The sequence below is a fragment of the Pinus tabuliformis genome, chromosome Q, assembly GCF_031772625.1.
Source record: "Pinus tabuliformis cultivar Carrire ecotype Pingquan chromosome Q, CPIR1, whole genome shotgun sequence".
Classification (NCBI taxonomy): Eukaryota; Viridiplantae; Streptophyta; class Pinopsida; order Pinales; family Pinaceae; genus Pinus; species Pinus tabuliformis.
Window position 1 is genome coordinate 1,242,365,945 of NC_142296.1, and position 25,932 is coordinate 1,242,391,876.

Here is a 25,932-nt window from a genome sequence, read left to right on the forward strand (position 1 = left end):
GAAGATAAAAAAATAAAGATATCAACAATAAATATAAATAAGATTAAGGTGTTTTTGACTATATAATTAATCTCTTCTCCTCTTTTCTTTTTTAATGTTTTATTTTATAATATCAACCATTTTTTTTTGATTATATATATATATATATGATTGAGATAAAAAATATTATAATATTATTAGTTTCCACATAAGATGACACATATAAAGATATCAACAATAATAGATAGGAATAAGGCATTTTGACTACATACTCATTTTTTCCCTTCTTTAATTTTGATTTTGATTTGAATTTTTTTTTTTTTTTGAAAATATGAACAATTAAGAAAATAGTTTATATATATATATATATATGATTATTGATACATTTATTCACCATGATATCTATCTATCTATCTATAATAATTTAATTATAATAATAATAAATTATTGATTGCAATTTTTTTTTAATAATAATAAATTTATCTGAAAAAGTAATGATAATTTTTTTTATAAAATTATTAGTTTCCACCTAGGATGATACAGATAAAAATATCAACAATAAATATAGATAGGAATAAGACATTTTGATTATATACTATTTTTGTTTTTTTTTTGAATTTTTCTTTTTAATTTTTATTTTGATTTGATTTGATTTTTTTATTTGAAAATATAAACAATTAGGAAAATGGTTGATATATATATAGGCCTTTACTTATAACTCTCAATTTTGTCATGCATAGAGATCCCATAGAAGATAATCTTTATAGCCAAAAGAAGTTAATCTTTGATATAAATAAAAAAGATCTCTTTCTAAATGAATTAAAAATTAATTTGCTTCCTTTATCTAGTATAGAGAACATAGAAGATCTCTATCATAATTTTACTACAACCCCCTCATATTCTATTAACAAGTTCTCAATTGAAATTTCAAGTAATAAAAGAAATAGCAAAACCAACCCATGGTATGACAAAGATTGTAAAAGTGTGAGGAGAGCAATTAAGGAAGTTGTTGATGAATCTTTTAAAATTGGCAAGATAAAAATATACAAGCCCTAACTAAAAGGAAAAAAAGGCAGTATATTCGTAAAAGACAAGAGAATATCTTACACCCCTCTAAGGTAGCACCTAAGAAATTCTGGAAGCATATTCTAATTAGAAAAACTAAAGATAATAGTAAAATTGCTTTACATGACTGTAATTCCTATCTTAAAAAGCTTTATGATTCTCCAAATGTCATGGATAACTTTGAAACCCTGCTCACAACGAAATAAGTTTTCTTATTAGAAGACATTGATTTTGGGGTTAATCGGTTGGCTAATGGGAAAGCTAAGGACATTGAAGGTTACCAGGTGGAAATCTTAAAAATTGGAGATCGTGTCCTCATCCCCCACATTCACAAACTTTTCAATCAAGCGGTCAAGCAAGGGTTCCCTAAACCATGGACTCAAAGCCTCATCATCCCTATTTTTAAAAGTGGTGATACAAATAACCCCTCTAATTATCGGAAAATTATGATCAACCCTCTTCTAGCCAAGTTATATGTTATTATTTTGGAAAGGAAGCTAAGCATATGGCTTGAAAGTGAAGGTAAGTGGGCTAAAGGCCAAGCGGGTTTTAGAAAGCAACACTCAACAACAGACCACCTTGTTACACTTAGGATCATTGTGGAGGAATGCCGCAATGATAAATCCAATCTCTTTTGTTGCTTTGTCGAATTTAGAAAGGCTTTCGATATAGTTCCTAGAAATAACCTTTGGAACATATTAGAAGAGCTAAAGGTTCCTTTGGAGTTAAGAGCTGCCGCTATGAGGTTATACGAGAATGTAATTTCCAAGTTAAAGAGTAATGAGGGGTGGTCGAAAGATATTAAGTGTAATATTGGAGTTAAACAAGGTTGCCCCCTCTCCCCTACCCTATTTGACATTTACATCGACAAGCTAGAAGGTTGTTTAGAGGAAGCAGGATGTGCTGGCACCATCCTAGATGGGATAGTCATCATCCTTCTTCTCTACACTCACAATATTGTTCTTCTCGCAAGGTGCCCATCTGATCTTGATAAGCAACTTATACTTCTTAAGGATTTCTGCTCTACCATGGGTATGATTATTAACACTGACAAAACAAAAGTTATGATTATCAAATTCAAGAAGGACACTTACGCTAATTTTATGTATGACAATAGTAACTTGGAGGAAGTGTCTTCCTGCAAGTACCTAGGAATTGATATTCATCACAAGCTCAACTGGAACTATAGCATTGAGAAAATGATTAATGGGGGATGGAAAGCTTATTTTGGTCTTGAAAATAATTGTAAAACAACAAATCTCATAATGTGGGATAGAAAGAAGTTCCTCTTTGAAACTTTAGTCACTCCGGTTATCTTATATGGATGTGAGGTTTGGGGTTGTAGCATCTCTAGAGAATCCTGGAGAAAAATTGAGCAAATCCAGAAGTGTTTTATAATGTATAACCTCAAAATTAAAAGCAACACACCCTATTCTATTCTCCTTATAGAAGTGGGTCTTTCCCCTATCAAGAGCCTAGCTATGACTAGGCTTCTGTTGTACAAGCACAAACTCAATAACATAGGAGACCATAGACTTCCTAAGTAGCTTTAAATTCCAGCCAAAACCACTTAAGGATTAAACGAGGTTGGTATAAAGACACCAGGGCCTGGTTAAACCATTGGGAGATCGACGAGAATTTTGCATTGCAAAACATTAATAATACTAAAAATATTGTTACTTATAAGTTCAAAGAAAAAATGTAGTGTGAGAAAGATTATGTTGCATTGCAAAACATTAATAACATTAAAAATATTGTTACTTCTAAGTTCAAAGAAAAAATGTGGTGTGAGAAAGATTTAGCAACTAAAAGAAAATTAAGATATTATAAAGAGGTCATCAACCCCACCCTAGAAGATCAAAAGTATCTCTCTATTTTAACTAGCTCAAAGAAGAAAATTAATATAGCGAAGATTAGAACGAACTCTCATGAGCTCCATAGTGAAACGGGTCATTGGGCAGTTCCTAAAACACCATGGATGGAAAGGCTCTGCCATCTCAACATTGAGGATGAAAATCACTTCCTCTTAGAGCGTCCCGCGTACAACCACATTAGATCTCAGTTTCAAAATCTTTGTTGCAACACTGACCTTCCTAGCCTTTTACGTTAATTACAGTGAGCTTGGGAGGCTTCTCCAAGCTTTTTGAGCATAGGAATAAAATCTTAAATCAAACTAAATAATTCATTTCTTTAGATCCGATAGACCAAAATTTAGTGAACGTTAACCATCATCATCATATATATGATTATCTAAACATTTATTCACAATAATTGATATATATAATTAATTAGTTAATTAATTACTATATATAATTAATTGCAATATATATAGATATATATATATATAGTGCGCTCTATATATATATAAAATTGATTTGTAAAAAATTTCTTTATTAATAATAAATTTATCGAGAAAAAAATGCGAATAAAGGGAATTAATATAAAATTGATTTGTAAAAAATTTCTTTATTAATAATAAATTTATCGAGAAAAAAATGCGAATAAAGGGAATTAATGTTGATTAGTATTTTGTGGCCGTATGCTTTCTAGTAACTTGAATCAATTTTGTCGCCGATGACGACAAGTTTACGAATTTTCAAATGAAAAGAAAAAGTTTCTCCTTTCAATGAGCAGTGAAATAGTATGCACTCAAATATATGGATTTGGTCCATTACACAACCAATGTCCTTAACAATAGTGGATTTTGGTTGATCTCCCTCAGTGAACCACTAACGACATTTTTTTTTGAAAATTAAAAAAATTAGTACATTGTCCTCTAAAAAATAGCGGCAAGATGGCTGGAACCTTGAAAAATACTGACATAAACAATTTATTACTAAGAATAAATAAAAGAATAATATAACTATTGTTACAGCTAAATGATTCTGAACACATTAGCCATGGTTCTTTTCACTACTTTATGAAATAATATTAATTACCTTGAAAAATATTTCCTTAAAAACAACTGGCCAAGAAATGTATAGATCTATTTACAAAACCATTGTTTAAATACAATTTCAATATCTAATTAACTCCTATTAAAACATATCATCAACACATACTCAACTCTATAATTATATTCGTTCACCTTTAAAATAATTATATTATATTGACATAAACAATTTATTAGAATAATATAACTATTGCTGCAGCTAAATGATTCTAAACAAATGAGCCATTGTTCTTTTCACTACTTTATAAAATAATATTAAATACCTTGAAAAATATTTCCTTAAAAACAATTGGCCAAGAAATGTATAGATCTATCTACAAAAGCATTGTTTAAATACAATGTCAATATTTAATTTACTATCTAATTTACTCTTATTTAGATATGTCATCAACAAATACTCAACTCTAAGATTTACTCTTATTTAAGTATGTCATCAACAAATACTCAACTCTAAGATAATTATATTGATTAACATTATTTATTGATAATTTACTATATTCATTTATAACTCTCTATAATAATTTTATTTTATACCCATATTATTATTTTGCATTCAAATTATTCTTTTAAATAAATTAAATTACTTTTTTGAATAATTTATTAGAACTATATTAGTAATTTGTAATGGTCATGATTGAAGGAATTAATTAATCTATTTACTTACAAAATTTTAATTCAATAATTAATAAATGGATGATAAATATTTAATTTCTATGGTATATCTACTTAATATTTTTAATTTTAATAATAGTTAGGATAAAAAGTTAATATTTATCTCAAAAATGTTTATATTTTTCTGTTTTTCAATTAATTAAAAAATGTTATAAAATTAAATTAAATTAAAATTTATATAAAATATTTTGACTATAAAATAAGTTAATATTTTTTTGAGTATATGATATTGATAAAGCTATATATTACAACAAGCATTATTTACCACTTAAAAATCTATATAGTAAAGTAAAAATTAATTTCTATAATCATAAATCTTGTTAATTATTATTATTATTATTTTTTAAATACAAATAAAAACTTGAGAAAATATAAAAAAACATAATAATTTTAATCTTCATCCTATGAAATATATTACAAAATATTTTTTTTGATATTTATAATAAAATAATACCTATTTACATTTAACAATAATTTAATTTATATAATTATCTTATTATAAATATATATTACAATCAAAATATTAATCAATACATTTATTACAATCAAACTATTAATCAATACATTAATTAATATGTACTATAACTAAATAAACACATTTAATCAAGATAATCCAATAATTGATTCAATTAGTACATGTATATTGCAACCAAAACCACATAGGTACGTTTATTCACACTATTATTAAAAAACTAGGTTTTAAATGTAAACAAAAATACATTTTTACCTCAAAAGTACTATGTTCTGATTATGTGTAACTTATCTGTTTTCGTGGTTAAGAAATCTGAAACTAAAATAGTATTTAGCGTGATTATTTATTTTAATTTATTATTAAATTAACAATAAATGAAATAAGTTATTATTATTGATTTGTAAGTTTATTTTTGGAAATTAATTTATTATTTTTAAAAAATTAATATTAATTAATATTTTATTAATATTAATGTTTAAATTTTAATATAAAATTAAAAATCAATTTTCAACTTTATAATATGCACAATTATAGATTTATTTTAATTATTAATTTGGTAAAGTTTAAGGGGATTAAATCTTTTGATGTGAAAACATATTTTAGAATATAAAACTTGAAAAAAAATTGCATCTCTAAAGATTTGATAGATAAGTGGTTAAGATGGATTAATAATGGATACACAAATTGTGTAATTTTATATTATTTTAAATGCATTTTTGAATGAATAAATGAACTCAACTCATTGAAAATTTCATGTCTTGAAACTTCCTAGGGCAATTGGATTTTGTACACTACACAATGTAAACTTACAATTCCAACCAATGTTTATTGGATTTCATACAAAATTGATTGAAAAATTATCTATGCAAAAGACCATAATGTAAAAGATTAAGACTAATTGAAATGCTTTAACCATAAAAATTAAAATATTTTAACATTGAAATGTTTTGTTCATAAACTACATTATTCACATTAAAATGTTTTTTTTGTTAATATATATTTAAATACACTTCAATATTATTAAGTTATTTTAAAACCATATTATTTATGGATTACCTTGACATTTTTTTTGTAAATAATACTTTTTTTTAAACAAAAACGGTTGAGTTTTATTTATAAGAAGAGGTTGGGCATGCCAAACAACCTCGAATATAGACAATTGCGAGAATTCTGGCTCAATAGAGTCCTCCTATTCTAGCTTTTGAATCAGAGATTAGCTGCTGCTTTTGACGCGTTTGGCATGGCTGAGTGATCCTTGCTTTGCTGATGACATCTTAGTGTCCTGTCTTACATTTCCTCTTTTCTTTGATACTTTGGTACTTCCCTGGGTTTAGTTCAATCCCGCATAAACTTTAATCCATGGGCCAAATAATACAAACCCGCATTATATTAAATTGAATTAATTTATAACCTGTCTTCTCCTCCGTACCTGACCCCACTTTAGGGTTAACCCCCGTTGTAATCAACTTGCGATAGCTGTCAGATCTTCCCCTACCCAGATCCGACACATATCATGTTCCTCGCTTTCCGATCCTTAACACCTCAGGAGTGCATGATATGGGCGGTTTTGTCTTGCCACGCATTGGCCCTTAAGTGGCATCATGTCTGTTTCATAAAAAACTACTGAGCAGCCAAGAGCGGTGCGATGAAACCTGCTTACCACTCTCAACGAATTATCTCCCCTCCTTTTGCAATGCGCGATAACTGTCAGATCAACCCCCGCCCACATTCGACGCTTATCGCATCCCTCACTCTCCGAGCCTTAACTTGATCCCATCTCCGTACTCGGCCCCACAATAAGGATAAGACCCCACCATGTATAACATGCGATAACCGTGAAATCTTCCCCCGCCCTAATCCAATGCTTATCGTGTCCAATTTCTGTCCGGCTCTTAGCACCACAGGAGCATGCGATATGGGCGGTTTTGTCCTGCCACATGTCAGGCCCTAAGGTACATCGCATCTGATTCATGAAATACTACTCACCAGCCAGAAGCAGTGCAATGAAAGCCACTTACCACTCCTCGCATCTTTAACCCCCCACCTTTTCTAGCACGCGATGACTGCCAGATCATTCCCTGCCTTGATCCTACGCATCTCACCCTTCAAAACTATCCTCTGAATGAAATCCATTATGCGCCTTGTTAATACACCCAACACTACTGGCCCATGCGGAAAGCCGAATACTTGTCGAGGAGTGGCCCACTCTTTCTCGACAGTGAAAGTCTGTCTGTGCCAGCCTTTGTTCTGCAAAATTCTGTCCTTGATCGACTCTCCTTGTCTGTTAAGGAATTGGGTGCCTTTCAGCTTCATTATCATTCTTTACCAGCATACCTTGAGTCATCTTTCTTATTCTTTCTAGGGTCTTGTTTAGAGTAGAGCTATTGAGATGGTTGCCCGTGTTAAGGGTTTTAATCAGGATTTTAGAGTCCCCGAAGATTTGTGAGTTTTCCCCTATGTTCCTTTGAGCCAGCTGACACGCTTTGAGTAGTCCGAGGATCTCAGCCTGGTTGTTGGTGCTCTGACCTAGTCCCCTACTGTAGCTGTCCTATTTTTGTCCATCGGTGGAGTAAATTATTCCTCCTGTCCCTCATATCCTCGGGTTTCCTTTGGAGGCTCTGTTGAAGAAAATCGTGACTTTGCCCTGATTTTTCCACCATTTTTTAAAGTCCGCCTCAAAGATCCAAAGATGCCACTCTGAATTATGGCTAAGCAAGGAGATATTTTTCTTGATGCTTTCCACTCTCAGGGATTCTCCTAGCCAGCTGAGCTCTTCAGGGAGAAGGGAATTGTCAGACTTATGAGGTCTATTTTCAAAAGTTTCCAGTAGCAAGGCTTTGGCCTTGGCAGTTATTGTGTTGGTGGATTGAAGTCTGTTGTTGAAGACGGCTTCATTCCTAGCCAACCAGATTCCCCAGAAGATATATTTTGGGATTGCATTCCACATTTTAGTCCAAGTTGAGTTACTATTCAAAGAGTGTGGATAGCGATCTTTCTAAGTTGCGATAAGACTAACCATTGAAGATTGCTGAGGGATTTGGGTGTTGAACCCCATAATTTCTTGCAATGAGACCTCTTGAGAAAAATGGCAGTCTATGAACAGGTGATCAATCGTTTCCTGGTCCTTGCAGCAGAGAGGGCATCTGTGTGGACCCATGATTCCTCTTTTCTCTAAGTTTTCACCAGTGAGGGTCCTTTTGTGCATGAGAGTCCAGCAGAAGAAGTTGATTTTTGGGAGTCCAAATGGGTCCCAAACATGTTGCCAAAGCTTTGTAGTATGGATCTAATGTTGTTGTTCTTGGAGAGTTGCAAAAGCCAGCCAGGCTAAGTAAGTTCTGGTCTTCCCCCAGCCCCACTTGTCCCTCGAATGAAGGTGCACAAGAGCTAGACCAGTGAGTTTATCTAATAATTGATGGAGTTGAGGGAGCATCCAATCAGGGCAACGATGTAGGGCCCAATTACTCCAGTTCCGTGCTGAATCCCATGTGCAAATTTCAGCAAGTTTGTGGATACCTTTTTGGATGAGCCAGTTATGCAAGTCTGTTATTTCAAGTGCAAGACTTAGGGGTTGGAGACCCATGATATTGTCCTCCCACAGTCTAATTCTTTTCCCATTTCCTAGAATTTTGTAGAGCTTCTCCTTGAAGAATTTCGAGCCTTGGCTGCACAACTTCCACAACATGGTTCCTTTGTGGGAAGCTCCTTCTTCCATATTCTTTATTGAGAGCCTGTGCATATATTTTTTAATTAGAACTTGATTTATAGGGTGCATTTGGTTTGAGAATATTTTCCAAAGGATCTTCCCTCCCATTGCCAAATTGGCCAACAGAGGATCTCTTACCTAAAGTCCACCTTCAGATATTGGCCTTTTCACTGTGTCCCAACTTACTATATGGAAATTTTTTTGGTTCCCCTTTCCTCCTTGCCATAGAAAATTTCGAATTAGCCTTGCTAACTGATCGGTGATAATTTTTGGAGCTAAAAGAAAAGAAGCCTGGTAGATAGGAAGGGATGAGAGGACTAACTTGACCAGAGTGAGCTTCCCGGCTGTGGTAAGCCACTGTCCGCCCCAAGCAGTAATTTTTTCCTTGATTTTGCTAATAATTTCCATCCAATGAGGGGCCTTAGTAGTACCCAAGGTTAAAGGCAGACCAAGATACTTGAATATTTCCCGAGAGACATATCCAGTGAAGCCCAGGGCTTGGGAAATCCTGAGTATAGATTGTTAGTCTACAACCTAGCCGTACACTACACCAGAGACTCTACAGAAACTTTGGATTACTCCACTGAAGGCTATTGCTATTTTAATAGAGGCTCCTCCCAAAAGGATAGAGTCATCTGTGAGCAAGGCATGATTGATTGGGGTTGTTCCGGGTATCACTCTAATGCTAGGAAGTGTTCTGTTGAGCTTCTCATCTAAAAGCTTTCGACTTAGAGAGTTTGCCATCAGAATATATAAGAAGGGGGATAGAGGGCAGCCTTGCCTGATTCCCCTTGAAGCTTTGAAGTAGTTTGCTAGTCTACCATTTACTAGAGGGGCTACTCAAGGTTCTCCAATGCATTCTTTAATCAATTTTATAAATTCAAAACTAAAACTAAATGCAGAAAGAACTTGGAGGAGGAAGGAGTGTCTTACTCTATCGAAGGCATTCGCCATATCTAGTTTGATGAGCATACCTTGCTCTTTGCGTTGATGGATGGAATGGATGATTTCCTGCACCAGTATCACATTGTCCAGGATATGCCTGCCTTTGACAAACGATCCTTGATTGGGATAGATGAGTTTTTCCAATAGGGGTTTTATTCTATTAGCAAGTAGCTTGGTGAGTTTTTTGTAGGATGCATTGCAAAGCGAGATTGGTCTAAATATGTCGAATGTCTCTGGGTTGGCTTCTTTGGGAATTAGGGCTAGGAAGGTGGCGTTTGTGCTTCCTCCCACTTTGGATTTTCGAAGAAATCCTTTGATCATTCAGTACAAATCAACCTTGATGATATCCCAGCAGAGTCTGTAGAAGTGTATTGAGAATCCATTAGGTCTTGGGGCTTTTTCTGGTTCCATCTTCCATATGGCATTGCTAATTTCTACTTCAGTGAATGGCTTCAGGAGAGTTGCATTGTCCTCCTCATTAACCATCCTTGGAATGTGCTTGAGGAAGTCGTGAGCTTCCTCATTATCCTCCACACCTTCTTCTTTGAACAATAGTTGAAAATGAGAGGTTGTCGCCTCTTTTATCAGAGTTGTGCCTTTAAGAATAGTCCCATATGGCAAGGTGAATTTAGCAATGTGGTTTCTAGAGAGGCAAGTTCGAATTTGCTTGTGGAAGAAGTCTATATTCTTGTCTCCAGAAACAAGCCAGAGATTGCGTGACTTGAGCCTTAGATATTCTTCCTCTTCTCTAAATATCTAGAGGGTGCTGATTTGGTGTTCTTGCTCACTATTGATTTATGCTCTGGTTATGTCTTGAATCTCCAGGCCCATTTGGATATCCAGCAGCTGCTTTGTGCTTTGCTTTCTTTGGGTAGTGGGAGAGATTATGGGATTTTTTATCCATTCCTTTAGGGCTATTTTGGTGGTTTTTATCTTTTGCTCCCAAACATAGCTGGGTGATCCAAGGACATGGATGGACCATGCCTTATTCAATGTATCCAAAAACCCCTCTGTTTTCCCATAATGGGCTGAACCAAAAGAGGATTGGTCCCGGGTTTTCTTCTTCTCCCATCAGAAGGAGGATGGGTTTATGGTTTGAGTTCCACTTTGGCAGAATTTTTGTGGAGATGATCGTATTCTTGGAGAGGAAGGAACTTTGAAGGAGGAATCTATCTAGCCTGGCTGAAATATGCTCCTCCCCTATTTTGTTATTTGTCTAGGTTTGTAGACATTTTTTTGGCTTGAAATCAATTAAATCCCATTGTTGGATAAGGTTTTCCACTAAGGGGAGGAAGTGATCCCTACTGCTGGTTCCTCCTCTTTTTTCCTTTAGGTCTAGGATTAGATTGTAGTCTCCAACAATAATTATATTGTTGAGGGAGTAAGCTTCCAAAAAATCAGTCAGAGTTTGCCAACATTTTTCCTTTTCTGCATAGAGGACAGGAACATAGAGATTAAAGAGAGCAATGTTTATCTTACTTAGTAGGTGTCAGAGTTTAGTGTAAATCCAGTGCTGCATCTGAAAGGAGCTATAAAGCTGGAATTGGTCAGCCTCCCAGAGAGTAGCTAACCCGCCGCATGTACCTCTAGCACTTACTGCTTTCCTAACTTTTGTTTTCCATTTTGCTTTGCTGAGTTCTAGAAGGGATTCTCCTTCTATTTTAGTCTCTTGGAGCATGAGGATCTCGGGAAGTTCTGACTTTAATAGGCTCTTGACTGCTTCAGATTTTGATGGGTTCCCCAGTCCTCTGCAATTCCAAGAGACTAATCACATTATTTACTAGTAGGGGTTGGGGCAACACCTCCCTTGGGAGGCCTGGTTCTAGTATTTCTGCCGATAAACATCTCTATAGTGGCCTGATTGCCTTGTATTTTTTGTCTCTCAGCTTCTTCTTCTCCAACCTCTCTTTGAGATTTCCTCCCCACTCTTTTCAAGGGCCTCTCAGATGTTTCATCTTCCGAGGATCCCAATATCTCGGAGGTCTTCTTTCTTGTCATTTTTGCATAGGTTGGGGAGCTAGAGGCACCTTTTGGGGATGCGATTTGGACTGGTTCCTCTTGCCTTTTGCTTTCTTCCATGTTGTTTGCCTGCTGTTCAACCTCTTTATCTGTTGGATCTTGGAGTTTTTCTAGTGTGCTGAGAATATCAAAGGGGTTGGTTGATATGTTTGCTATTGGAGGGATTGATCTTCCTTCTGCTTGGGGTTTAGGAGGAGAAACCCTCCCAGTCGAGACGACTTTCCTTTTGTTCCTGTTGCTCTGCTTAGTTGGTCTTGATTTCTGAACCTGAGTCCATTGATCTCCTTTCTCCTTCTAAGCTACATCCTTTCATTTCTTTTTACAATGCTTGGCAAAATGCCTGTAGCCATGGCAGTTCCTGCATTTAAATGGGAGTTTCTCATAATCTATTACTTGTATGTGTGTCCAGTTAGCGACCATGAGTTTAATGGCTTTAGGGAGACCTTCCTCCAGGTTTACTTCTACACAAATTCTCGCACAGGAATATTGGTCTCTTCTTTCTACTCAGTCGATGTATTTGCCTAGTTTGTTGCCTATGGTTTCCAAGGATTTAGGGTTCCAACAGTGCAGAGGTAGGTGGGGCAGTCGCACCGAGATCGGAATGGCTGAGGGCACATCCTGAGTCGGGTCGAAGTCTAGAGTTCATTGATTCAGATAGAGACATTAAGGCCCCATGAAATACGGGCCATTTCTGAATATGAGGTTCCTTTCTTCTGCTGCTTCAAATAAAAATACAAAGAAGCCTTTGCCAACGGAATGAATTTTTATTCCTTCTTTGACCAGTGAATGCTAGTTCCTTTGAACCCAAGCTTCTACCACTTTAGGCAAGGGCCATAAACATGTGAACTGGCCAATAAGCCTTCATTTTTCTAGGTTTAGAGCTGCTTTGCATGGTTCTTCAGTCAACATAGCAATTGTGGGGATGGATGCCATTTTTTTCACAAATTTCTGTTGGTTTTCAGTTGCTGCTGGCCTTTTGTTGCATGCTGCAACCACATCTCGGAATGCAGCTAGCTCAGGTGGCAAGGGAGTTTCCTTTTTGCAGCCCCCTCCTGGGGCCATAGCTCTGGAGCTTCGCGCAGTCTCGAGGTTCGTTGTATCTCTTTGGGCATTCCCCGGGCTTCCTCCTACCAGGCTCTCGCTACCTGGTTCCTCTCATGCGGGCTACTCAAGAGATTCGTTAATAGTACTTTTTAAATGCTATATAAAACATTAATTAACTTTTTTTTATTTATTATGATCATCATTACAATAATTTTTTTTTTCCTTTATTTTTTCTCCATTTATACTTATATATCAAGTTAATATTAAAATAAATTAGTTAATATGTACATTGAAATATTTTATTTATGGTTTTGAGCGAGAAAAATGTTTTAAGCACATTTCTTTCATATTAAGTTGTAATATCAATGTTTCTTTCATAATAAATTGTAATTTGTCGATTAACGTTTCTGTGATCCATATTACATTAAGAAGAGTCTTTTATGTAGAAATCACATTGGAGTAAATTTTGCCCATATTTTTGGAACCAAAAATAGTTCATCATAAGAACTGTAAATTATAACATAAACTTAAAATAAATTGTAATCTCAACCACTAACCAAAAATAACATAATGAAAATGAAATTATAATACTAATTTTAAATAAACTTAACAAAATATAAATATTTATTTTTATTTTTATTTTTTTATTATAATACACATTATTTTTTAATTTAAGTAATATTTTATTTTTATTTTTATTTTTTTATTATAATACACATTATTTTTTAATTTAAATAATATTTTATTTTTATTTAGAAAATACATGTGTAAACTTGAGATTGATTACAAGAAAAAGTTACTCATCTCCTTATTACCAAGAAAGTATTACATTGAAAAAATCACACATCTGACTTGGCTCATAGTGACCTGTAAAATCACACATCTCCAGCAACATGAACTGCTCAGAACAGGAAAGTAAAACCAGCCACCGTCTGACTTTACTCGCATTGATTTTACATCTCCAGCAACATGAACTGCTCAGAACAGGAAAGTAAAACCAGCCACCGTCTGACTTTACTCGCATTTTTGTCTCATATCTTTGCTACTATTGGTTTTGGTGAAAGGCTGTTGTCAAAGTTCAATGGTCTTTTTTATCAAATCAGGACAGAAAACACCTCGAGATTTCTTAGGGTTACTTTCCATCCATCAACAGAAGGGCCGTGAGACGTCGTTATTCGAGTATTCTAACTTTTCCATGTTTTGGATATTTCTCTCATAAATTATGGGTCATTTTAATTCGAAATAAGGTAAATAAAGGTAGAAAATCTTAATTTCAGTAGATTAAATTTTTTGGTAGGTAAGCAACTAGAGGGGATTTGAACCAGTTACCTATCCCAAGGAGCAAGGAGTGTTTTAACAGTGCACCCATTTGTACAGTGATGTGTGGTTTGACTGTAAGTCTACTTGGGCGAAGCTGGGAGACCATAGTTCAAAACTCATTGAGTACAATGGCCTGGTGTGGTGGATGCTCGAGAAACAAATTCACCACAGCTTTGCTAAAACCATAGGATCTTAGTATATCTACTTGCAGGTAGTTGGATGTACTCTTGGTGTTATAGTGGCAGCTACTAGGATTGATCCTGGGTCTCTTATAGATTAGGACTGGCAGTTACTGATTCATTGATGCAGGAGCATCCGGACACCTCAATGAAAGCAAAATAGAGAAAGAGGACAGGTGGACAACCACATGGACAGCCAAGCCAAGATTCGGTTAATGAACTAATTTTAGTTAAAAAAATCAGTTAAAACTGAATGTATGTGTAATAAGAACTGTAGGATTCTTGAGGAAAAGAAAAAAAGGAGGAAAAACCTGTGCCTACGAGAGAGGGGAAAAATGTAGTCGCCTGAGAAATTTTGGATTAAGGCTGAGATGCCTTAAATTGTAACTTGACATTGTAAATTATAAAAAAATGTGTTTGTGTGAATTTATATGGAACTGTTTCATTGTGAACTTATGTCTGTAGTTTTTTTGTTTTGAATGGTTGGCCATCGGTTTTCTGAAGCCATGGCGTGTTTTTCAAGTCAGCCGGTGATGTGGAGAACCGGTTTTGCAAAGTGCTGTCCCCTTCATTTAGGCGTTTAGCGTGTTTTCAATTTCAACGTTATTTTTTTTTGGAGGTAATTTTCTGCGATCTTCAGAGCAATGGAAGACGAAATCCTGCAAGAAATGGAAGCCGCTAAGGCGGTCTATGGTTCAGATTGCAGCGTCATACAGGAAATGCCCCCTTATTTGAAAGTAAGCCTAAAGCCTCGAACTGCAGAAGATCTGTCACAACAGTTTGTGGAAGCTTCTCTTGTTATCAGGGCAAACACACAGTATCCAATGGAGCCTTCTGAGATAGAGTTAACAGATTCAAAAGGTCTAGACAAATGCCGACATTCTTATTTGCTCTCGGAAATACAAAATTATGCCAGGGAGCTTGCAGCTTCTCCCATGCTCGTATCGTTGTGTGAGGCAGCGATTGATAGGCTTTCTGATATGAATCACCCAGAAGGAAATTGTTCATTCTGCTTGTCCCTTTTGGTCACGGAGTACGCCAAAGGTGGGATTGAAGATCGGCAAAATGCGGTACGTTCTTGGCATCGGGAACCGAGGGAAAATTCATGTCTTTCGCGAGAATGGAACGCTGTATGGAGTCGCGGAGACTTCGAGCAACAGTAGGCCGCTGGCGTTTCTGAGGCAGAGGCTGCTGTTCTTGACGAAGACGGGTGCAGGGTCGCTGGATTTAAGAAGCATGACGGTGCGAACGGGGGAATGTGAGGGCCTCAGCGGAGCCAGGGCCATAGCTTATGCTTTCGATGCTGCGGAGCGATCAAAAGGGTATGGTTTTACTTCAGAAGGTAATTTGATTCATGTAATGCTTATGGGGGATGTTCTGAACTTTGAATGTAGGGTTAAGAGTAAAAAGATGTCTGACATTGAAGGAGGAGGGTCTAGAGCTTCCCAAGAAGGCTTCGTGGGCCCATAACCCACAGGTCCCAAGATCGGACGTGAAAGAAAGAATACTGAAAACGGACACCCCAGATTCCGTTTTCATCAAGTGGTATCAGAGCGGGAAAGATTTCCTGCGGAGAGGAGTTTTGAAAAAAGAGGTACGAAGAATGATGAGGTACATTTTGTTGAAGATTTGTAAGCTTGTGAAGGTGAGAAGATTGCAGCAAACCTAGAGCAGGAGTGCTCAATTGGTTCGAGAGGAGAGAATCGCGGAGATGCCAAGAGGACTAAGCTCAGGGGAGAAGCTTGGTAGGGCATCTGGTAGCAAGGAGGACTTGCTATGGCAGAGGTTTGGTTGTAGCTCACAGAAGGCAGTTCCACTGAAGAAGAGAAACAGTAGGTAGAATTGCGAATTGTGAAGGAAACTCATATGACCAGGAGGTCATAAATTTTGTACCTCGGGAGCATATGACCAGGAGGTCATAATTTTTGTACCTCGGGAGTCTGATGCAGGAGCATCCGGACACCTCAATGAAAGCAAAATAGAGAAAGAGGACAGGTGGACAACCACATGGACAGCCAAGCCAAGATTCGGTTAATGAACTAATTTTAGTTAAAAAAATCAGTTAAAACTGAATGTATGTGTAATAAGAACTGTAGGATTCTTGAGGAAAAGAAAAAAAGGAGGAAAAACCTGTGCCTACGAGAGAGGGGAAAAATGTAGTCGCCTGAGAAATTTTGGATTAAGGCTGAGATGCCTTAAATTGTAACTTGACATTGTAAATTATAAAAAAATGTGTTTGTGTGAATTTATATGGAACTGTTTCATTGTGAACTTATGTCTGTAGTTTTTTTGTTTTGAATGGTTGGCCATCGGTTTTCTGAAGCCATGGCGTGTTTTTCAAGTCAGCCGGTGATGTGGAGAATCGGTTTTGCAAAGTGCTGTCCCCTTCATTTAGGCGTTTAGCGTGTTTTCAATTTCAGCGTTATTTTTTTTTGGAGGTAATTTTCTGCGATCTTCAGAGCAATGGAAGACGAAATCCTGCAAGAAATGGAAGCCGCTAAGGCGGTCTATGGTTCAGATTGCAGCGTCATACAGGAAATGCCCCCTTAGTTGAAAGTAAGCCTAAAGCCTCGAACTGCAGAAGATCTGTCACAACAATTTGTGGAAGCTTCTCTTGTTATCAGGGCAAACACACAGTATCCAATGGAGCCTCCTGAGATAGAGTTAACAGATTCAAAAGGTCTAGACAAATGCCGACATTCTTATTTGCTCTCGGAAATACAAAATTATGCCAGGGAGCTTGCAGCTTCTCCCATGCTCGTATCGTTGTGTGAGGCAGCGATTGATAGGCTTTCTGATATGAATCACCCAGAAGGAAATTGTTCATTCTGCTTGTCCCTTTTGGTCACGGAGTACGCCAAAGGTGGGATTGAAGATCGGCAAAATGCGGTACGTTCTTGGCATCGGGAACCGAGGGAAAATTCATGTCTTTCGCGAGAATGGAACGCTGTATGGAGTCGCGGAGACTTCGAGCAACAGTAGGCCGCTGGCATTTCTGAGGCAGAGGCTGCTGTTCTTGACGGAGACGGGTGCAGGGTCGCTGGATTTAAGAAGCATGACGGTGCGAACGGGGGAATGTGAGGGCCTCAGCGGAGCCAGGGCCGTAGCTTATGCTTTCGATGCTGCGGAGCGATCAAAAGGGTATGGTTTTACTTCAGAAGGTAATTTGATTCATGTAACGCTTATGGGGGATGTTCTGAACTTTGAATGTAGGGTTAAAAGTAAAAAGATGTCTGACATTGAAGGAGGAGGGTCTAGAGCTTCCCAAGAAGGCTTCGTGGGCCCATAACCCACAGGTCCCAAGATCGGACGTGAAAGAAAGAATACTGAAAACGGACACCCCAGATTCCGTTTTCATCATTCATCATATGGTTAAAAAAAAACAGTGCACCTATTCACCCTCAATCTGAAACCCCATAAGCAAAAAACTTGAATAGATTAAATTCATTATATATTAAAAATATGTTTTCAAAATTAAAAATCTCAATATCTTCAAAAATTTATCACCCGATTAGTGAAAAAAAAATCAATCTGTACCATCGTTATGACTTCTAGAAAAACGAAATCCCTAGTGAGAAAATTATGAAAATTTAACCCTACAGACAAAAAATTACTTAACCCTATGCCGACAAGACTCTGAAAAATTTCAAAGGGCTGGGCCTATGGGACTATGTAACAACAAGTGATAATGGGACTATGTAACAACAAACTAGAGTGGTGTAAATGTATATGTGACTATGCCCCAACATGTATGAAAATTGATAACTATATTAGAAGGAAATAATTTAGGAGAATGTAAATGTATATGTGATGATGTCCCAACATGTATGAAAATTGACAACTATATTAAAAGGAAACAATTTAGGAAAATGTAAATGTATATGTGATTATGTTGCAACATGTATGAAAATTGAGAACTATATTAGAAGGAAATAATTTAGGAGAAATATCAGATAATAAAATTTAATGTATAAATTAGATTGTTTAGTATTAAATGTCCACACTAATTTGTTAAAGTGTCTAGGGAGTTGCAAAATTAGAGAATGAGAAGAATATTTAATAAAAATCAAGATTACAGGGATTATTGTTTCTTGTGGGTTGGTTCGTGCAAATTTAGTGAGGATTGATATTTCTAGTAAGTTGGTGGGATTGGTTTCTCTAGTAGGTTGGTGGCTGCAAAGAAAATGGGATTGGTGTCTCATGTAAGTTGGTGCGTGCAAAGAAAAATAGATTGGTGTCTCATGTAGGTTGGTGCTTAGAAAAATAATTGTGATTAGAGAGGCTATTCATAAATGTAATTAATAAAAATAAGTTTTATGGTTGTTTAGGGGATGTGTTTCCACATATATCTTATGTTCAATATTTTTGTGTGATTTATTATGTTTGATTATTTTTTAAATTGTTAAAAATGTATTATACTAATTCACCCCTTAGTCCTACAATAATCTTGATTCCAATAGAAATAATATAAACATTGTTAACTCTTATTTGCAACTTTTTGTTGAGAGACTAATCATCATTGAGAAATAATGTTTTCACACATCTCAAAAAATCCTAATGAGTATAAGTATATAGAGACATGGAAACATCCCACTTTAGAATAAAAATATTCTTAACTTTTCAACTTAAATTATGGAAGGAGTGATGTAGGTGAAAACATATATATTATTTCATCATAAAATATCCATGCATAGATCAATTGAGAAACATGTCTTTTATGTCTTCCATTAAACACTATACTTAATGTATGAGTAATTTTTTTATAACAAAAAACATCATATAACATATTCAAATAATTTTTATTGTTTTATACATTAATTTAGAGTTGAATAAAATATTTATGCAAATCCACATCAATGCAACTATATAATTTTTTTTCACACGAAATAAAGTGTCCATAACATTTCATTTAGAACTAATGTTTTCCTATTTTCATTTAAAATTATTTAAATCATAAAAAGTCAATACCACTCCAATATTAATTTAAATTCAATTAAATAATAAAAATGCATGTTTCATCCTTACAATATCAAATAAATAGTTAACTTAGTTTTAAAAAATTTAGATAATCAAGTGTGATATGTCTTAGTAGTCAAATCAAATGAGACATTATAATAGTAATGCACATAGAATAGATATATAATTTTATATAATAAATGTGATCAAATTTTTATGGACATTTAAGAAATGGGATAATTTTTATATATATCATGGAGAATGTTCAAGGTAGATGAGAAGTGGAAAACATGAGATTTGAACTTTTTAATTTATTGGACTGTTCACATGTTTTTATTGATAATTTTATTATTTTATAATTCATTCAAGATTCTTTATCTATTAATCAATATTCTAAGAATGTTTAAAAATTTATTGTAATTATTGCATTTTTTTTATTTACCAATATGTTTAAAATATTATTATAGTTAAATAAAAGTTGAAAAATTTAATGTATTTATTCAAGATTTGAAGTAATTGACATAGAACCAATAAATTTATCAATTTAATTTATTAGTTATTTGAATACTTCTATTTGATTAACAATAATATTCTATCTTAATTTATATCTTTCTTATAATTTATCTTATTGCCAATACCTTTAGCTTTCAATAATCAAAACCTTGTAAGTTATTTTTCATACTATCTTTTCCTCATTGTATACTAATAATCATAAAAAAAAATCACTAAAAACTACTAGTTAACCTCTTTTGTTAATGCATCAACATCACTACTCAATTTTTTTAATGCATATATAAAATTATATAGCTGTTTTATTATTATTATTATTTGATTAAAAAAAAAAATCTCTAAAATTACAATTTATATTTGAATTAATAAAAAATAGTTAATATTTAGTTTAATTAATTAATAAAAATAATTAATGAACAGATATCAACAATAAATATAAATAAGATTAAAGTGTTTTTGACTATATAATTAATCTTCTCTTCTTCTTTTTATTTTATAATATTAACAATTTCATATATGTTTTATTTTATTTTTTATTTTATAATATTGATAATTAAAAGACTGATATATATATGATCTAGTATAACTATGATAAAAAAATTATAATATTATTAGTTTTCACATAAGATGATATAATAAAAATATCAACAATAAATATAGATAGAAATAGACATTTTGATTACATACTCATTTTTTTTTCTTTTAATTTTGAGTTTTTTTTTTAAATGAACGATTAAGAAATTGGTTGATATATCTATCTATATATACTAGCATTTGCACCTAATGTTGCAAAGAAAACGCCGTAAGGCATAAAGTGTGAAAGAATAGCGACATGTGAATGGGCATTGTTGAAAGCAAGGGTCAATGATAATGAGTTTCAACTGAAATTGTTAGTTATGTGTATGTTGAATATGGTTTTTTGTAAATAAAATTAGTGTGTTGAAGAATAGTGACATGTGAATGGACATTGTTGAAAGCAAGGGGTGGATCAATTTGAGTCACAATTGAAGTATTAGTTATGTGTGTTTTGAATATGGATATTTTGTAAGTAAGAGTAGTGTTTGGAAGAATAGCAATATCTAAATGGATATTCTTGAAAGAAATGGTGGATGATAATGAGTTATAGTTAATGTCATGTATAGGTTATCCATTATCAATGAAGTAGTTGTTGTTTATGTGAACATGTTTTTGTTCAATATTGTAAGGTTTTTTTTTTTTTTTGGTATTTGTAGATTATGTTTTTCCATATGTTACATATTTATGTTGTTATTAAAAAATACAAGTGGATTTTAATGAAAGAGTTGAAAAAAGCGATACAATGATACGAGATTGTGAACAACCTGATGGTTGTCATTTTATTGTTGAATTTTTTTTGTTAATGTGTTGAAGAAGTAGTATTGATATTTTGGAAAATGTAAATTTATTATGGAAATTCTTTAGTAGTAGTTTACATGGGAAAGGTTATTGATAATAATATTTAATAAATAAGATTGCATGTAATGGTGGAAGAGGAAGCCAAGTGATATACATAAGGTATAATTTACAGAAAGTAGAATGTTTGTAACAAAGAAAGTCTTTTGATCTTCAAACATCCTTTTTCAAGTTTCAATTGAAAAATACTAGTAAATTGTAACAGATGAGGTGACAAAAGAAATATAATATTGTGAAGAACATTGTGGTTGTCATTCCATATTTGAAGATGCATAATCATTTGTTGGAGGCATCGAAGTCCTGAAGAAGCAGCAATGAACCTGCAAAATGTATATCTGGTTAAAATTTGTAATATGTAAATTAATTGTGAAATTTATTAGTAATAGTTTGCATGTGAGTTGTGTTAAAATGAATTTGGAATGAATGGAAATGAACTTACCTTTGTCATGGGGATTTAAATATTGTTAGTCGAAGATGCAAGGTCAACGATGGCATACCAAACACCAATGGAGATTTATGCATAATTGGAGACGCATATTTCTTGATTTCCATTTTGCTCGTATTTTTCACATTCTGTCACGTTGATAAATGTGGTTACCAACATTTCCTTTTCAATAGAAGTAAGATTCATGCCAAATGCATGATGTTTCAAATTTCTATACTCTACAATCTAATTATTAAGATATCCAAGACAATTTGCCAACTATTATGTAGCAGACAAAGATGTTTCCTGGACGAAATATCATTGAATGTTTTAATAGAAAAATGTGCACAAATATTTAAAGGCACACTCTTTATACCTCAAGTTTTTTTGTTTCAGCTTCAGCTTTTGAAGTCTGCAGATTTATCCAAGCTTCAATTCTCGCTTCTTCTCGTTGGTATCTGAAATTTACAGACAAAGAATAATTATGAAGAATAAGAGGAGACTGATAGTTTATCAATAATATAATCATATTTTATTGTAAACTATTGATGAAACCATGCTAAAATCAGTACAAATATTATCCCATAGGTCCTCATTGCCTTTGATCCTTAGTTAAACATTCCCATATTAGTTGTGAAGCTAGTAAAGCATTTAGAAGTCCATAAAATATTTACAGTAGTGACTTTGTAAAAATGACCTGGGATTTGAGTGATGTTCAATCTCAATGGTATTTAACTGAATTAGATCTGCATTCATGATGATAAGGAGTCTAAGTCTAATTATCTCACAGGTTTGATTCAAGAATATTTAGAGACCCAATCATATGTTAACATGTTTGATAGACCATTGAACGTTTTGAATACAAACGATGTAGACCTAAGTGAAAATTTGAGTAGATCAATTAGCCTTACAATATGATATATCTCAGGGGATGCTCCATAAGTTAATACCCTTGTAATTGAAGATGGGGATGAAGAGAGGCTGAATGACCATCCTGGAAGATGAGGATTCTGTTCTTGGAAAGTTTTTAGAGACTCAACTAAGTATTTATGGGTATGAGAACACCACTGAAGTTGATGTGGATAGAAGGTTAGATGTTGGACACAAAAATATTAAGAAATATTGGATGAATTTTTAGTGTGAACCCATTTTTGACGATGAATCAGAGATGCAACATATTCCTAAGGACCAAAATCCATCTTCTGATTCTAACAATAAGAAGGATATTACTATGTATTATCAAGGTGCAGGGGTAGTTTTGCAAAGGATTAAGGCCTGGTTAGTAGAGGAATTAACCTACAAGCCTAAGTTTGGTTGATAGAAAGATAGGAACACCCTTCATCTTGTAGCTTGTGAAGGATAGACCCTCTCTAGTGGTTAACATGGTGACCTTGCAGTCGTCAGAGCCACAGTCTTTGCAACGTCAGAGGCACTAGGTGGTTAGATTTCAAGGGGAGGTATCGTTAATCAAGCCTTTGCTTGCTTCACCTTGACTTATCTCTACAACCTACTTTAGAGACTAGTCTCAAAACAACTAAGGATTAAGGGATACCCTTAGCTAGGCATTAACTAAAATAAATCAAGATCTTGCATTTCACTTAGATTGTAGGATTTGCATAGCATATAGGATAGATTAGCATCCCTTAAGCAGCGATTGTTCATCTAGTCATATGGTTCTTAATCAATATAAAGCAAGTAGTTGACTCCACAAGGCACTAGTACCACATATTAATCTAATCTAATCCTTAAAACTTGCTAAATCAACCGAGTGGATAGGCCATTCAATATAGCTCCTGAACATGTTAGTTGCCAATGAGTCTTACATTCTCATATTCCATAGGGACTACCCCCCATAGCCTGTTGTTGGGAGACAGCTAGAACGGAGTGCGCAAGGATCAGAGTGATAGCCCCTACCCTGAGTCGTCATCGCACCGTGCCTATACAATTTGAGCAACAACAAGGACAAGCATTTGCCAATAGTGAACTCTCTAAATGTCAATCAACCAAAAATTTAACATAAGGTAATAGGATTTCACCATGTTCCCCATATCACATGCAAAGCAACCCTAGCATGGTGTAACCACTTTCGAAGAAACCCAAAAGCTGTTAATTTTTGGTAGCTCAGTGACAAACTCCAACCATAGGACTAGATTCATCTTTTCGAGAAGACCAATGTTGACTTTTGAAGCACCTGATTTGGAGAAGGGAAAGTGGATTTTTGAAGCGAAGTCCACAGTTGCACAAATTTTCAAGTCAGCCTGGAGAGACTAATTAGCCCTCCTCCAATGCCTATAAATACAGGAGACCTCCAACTCATTTGCACACACATCAACTCACAACTTCTCATCTCTCTTCTCCTCATTGGTTCCTACAAATTGCAGTGTATCTTCACATGTGGGCTGGAAAAGAAGGACAAAATTTCAGGTGGACAAAATCTGAAGCAGACTGCAACTTTGACCAACTTTGACCAGCGTTGACTTTATCATTCTGGGCTAAATTTTGGTTCGATATTTTTAGGGAAATTGCATATTTTGACCAAGGTTTGACTGAGTTTTCCTTCATGTTTTGAATGTCTTTGAGTGTGGAAATTTTGTTTTTCAGAGGCCAACCTGACTGGCACTAAGACCAAGAAAATCTAGGCAGTTTGACCAAGTGTTGACTTTAGACTTTGACCACAGGAAATTTCAGACTGTGACAACAGTTTTCTCTCTCCACTTTCACTAATTTTGGGCTAAACTTGACCAGCATCTTCTTTGAAAAAGTTAATTGGAGGGTTGACCATTGACTATTATGGACTGGTTATGGTAGACTTTGACTGCTGTTGACTTGGACAGAATTGCATATTTGAGACAGTTGACCAGATTTGACTCTTGTTGACAGATATTGCTCATTGTACTATCTGCTGAACATTTTATGACAATCTAATAGAAGAATTACAAAGGGGTTTCCCCCTTGTGGAGTTTTTTCCCTGGTCTTTGACCAAACCGGTGTCTCTTGTTGATGTGTTGATTGTCTCCTATTTGTCATTGTATTTACTGTGGTATCTTCAATTACTGTGGATGAATGGAAGAATTAATTACTGTAGAAAAGATTGCTAATTCAATAATTGAATTGCGCTAAAGTAATTGACACTGAATAGAGCAGTGTAAGAATTAACAAGAACTAATAGCTTGGGCACATTATTCTAGGCAGACAGTAGAAGAGAAAAGAATATAATCCAAGTTTTGAGAGATTTAGAATGTTTGTCAGATTCGTAGCTCTAAGGTATTTTCATAGAAAGTATGAATCTACTCATCATGTATTGATGATATAATATCATTGGTCAACTTTTTTGTTATTTCCTAGGCATTACGGTGACTCCCTGAATCTGTTAAATGTAAAGGGAAATGAAAAGCAATAAATAGAAAAGGATTTACATTTGATTTCAATCTTTTTGGGTTATGTACTTGTCATTTGTAGTAGTTTGTATATAGGAATTTAACAATGGGGCACAAAGACCTCCCTTTCTTAGACTATTTATCATCCACCTTGCATTCATAGAAATGCATTAAACAAAAAAGTAGTTATTTGTGATGTGGTGGACTACATTACCTAGATTTCCAGTGCTACACATTCTTCAGGCCAAGATATATAGTAGGCACCTTCATAAGTGGTATTTATAGGAACCTTCATAAGTGGTATTTACAATTCGTCCTTTAGAATCACCAGCTGAAAATCAATTTGTATAAGCTATTTCTTTACAGCTATAGTCTATCATGGATTCCCACTAACAGATTCATAGGCATTTAACAGATTCATAGGCATTAATGTGACTTCATGAATCTGTTAAATGTAAAGGGAAATGAAAAGCAATAAACAGAAAAGGATTTACATTTGATTTCAATCTTTATGGGTTAGATTTCCAGTGCTACACATTCTTCAGGCCAAGATATACAGTTGGCACCTTCATAGGTTGTATTTACAATTCGTCCTTTAGAGTCACCAGCTGAAAATCAATTTGTATGAGCTATTTCTTTACAGCTGTAGTCTATCATGGATTCCAACTAACAGATTCATAGGCATTAATGTGACTCCATGAATCTGTTAAATGTAAAGGGAAATGAAAAGCAATAAACAGAAAAGGATTTACATTTGATTTCAATATTTTTGGGTTACGTACTTGTCATTTGTAGTAGAATAGGCATTTAACAATGGGGCATAAAGACCTCCTTTTCTTAGACTATTTATCATCCACCTTGCGTTCATAGAAATGCATTAAAC